Source organism: Octopus bimaculoides, chromosome 28 (assembly GCF_001194135.2).
Source record: "Octopus bimaculoides isolate UCB-OBI-ISO-001 chromosome 28, ASM119413v2, whole genome shotgun sequence".
Lineage (NCBI taxonomy): Eukaryota > Metazoa > Mollusca > Cephalopoda > Octopoda > Octopodidae > Octopus > Octopus bimaculoides.
This window is the reverse complement of record NC_069008.1, coordinates 2797357-2798846: the sequence shown is the minus strand read 5'-3', so window position 1 is coordinate 2798846 and position 1490 is coordinate 2797357.

Below are 1490 nucleotides of genomic sequence, written 5' to 3'. Positions count from 1 at the left end.
TATATATATATATATAAATATATATATTTATATGTATTTATATATATATATATTCCCTCAACTGCTCGGGTGTGGCACTTTTTCACGCAGCTATCCTCATCCATTCATGCATAAAATATATGTACACATATACATAGCTATGTATAAACACACACATACACATACTTACCAAGACAGACGTACAGATACATCACAGTCATTGCTTTTAAAATATGATTAACCTACTCTTTCTGTTGCTCCCCTTTACCAGCGCTGCGGTGTTAAAGTAAGTAATTTAGCGCTCTCTCTCTCTATCTCTCTCTATCTCTCTCTCTCTCTCTTTCTGTCTCTTTGTCACAGTGACGTTTGTGTCACTCTTATATCCACCTGTCACATCTGCATCATGCTGTCACAGTTGTGATACTAAACCTGTGTCACAGTGCCACAACAGTCGCAGCTGCATCGTAACTATATCTCATTGTCACTTCCATTATAGTTGTGATACAATAACTGTGTCACAGGCACACTATCACAGCCATGTGGCACAGTGTGTCACAGTGTTTCTGCTGCTATTATAGTTGCGACACAGAACTTGTGTCACAACTGTCATAGCAGTAGCAGCAGCAGCATGTCAAATGCATTTTGTTATCACTACTGTTACAGTTGTGACACAACATCTGTGTCTGTCACAGTTACATTGTCACAGCAGCAGCAGAACACAATAACTCTTTTGTCACTGCTGTTACAACTGTGATAGATCAACAGCATCTCGCTGTCACAGTAGCACATTTATTGCATCTTGTCACTGCTGTTACAGTTGTGACACAGCGCTTTTCTTACACTGTTGCAGCCACACAGTAACTTGTTATCAATGCTGTCACAGTTGCAACGAAACCCTTGTCACTCTGTCACAGCAGCACAGTAACTTGTCATTGCTGTCACAGTTGTGACACAGGGCTTCTGTCTCACTGACAAAGCTGCACAGTAACATGTTGTCACTGCTGTTACAGTTGTGACAAGACTTCTGTCACACTGTCATAGCAGCACAGTAACTTGTTGTCACTGCTGATACAGCTGTAACACTGCGTGTGTCATTGCAGCACTGAGACTGTATCTTGTGATTGCTACAGTCACAGCTGAATACACCATTTGTGTTACAGTGTCACAGCTGTGACACACTATACACATCAAACCATACCATACAGTGTTGTAATTTCACACATACATGCATACTGACATACATACATAAGCACAAAAGACCTCATGCCCTTCTGGTGCTATGTCCCCAAATCCTGATCAAAAACTTCATTGAAACCCTCCTGTTGCCACCCAAACGTTCTCATGCCCACCCTTATTTCATTACCACCATTACTTCCTAACCCATCCTGCTCCCTCTGAACCCCCCCCCCATCTCGCAAGTCCTTCTGCTATCAAGCACAGTCCCCCTTTCCCTTAATCTCACAATCCCCTCTATTTAGTCTTTACATTGTCCGTTGTTGTGCACCTTCTTC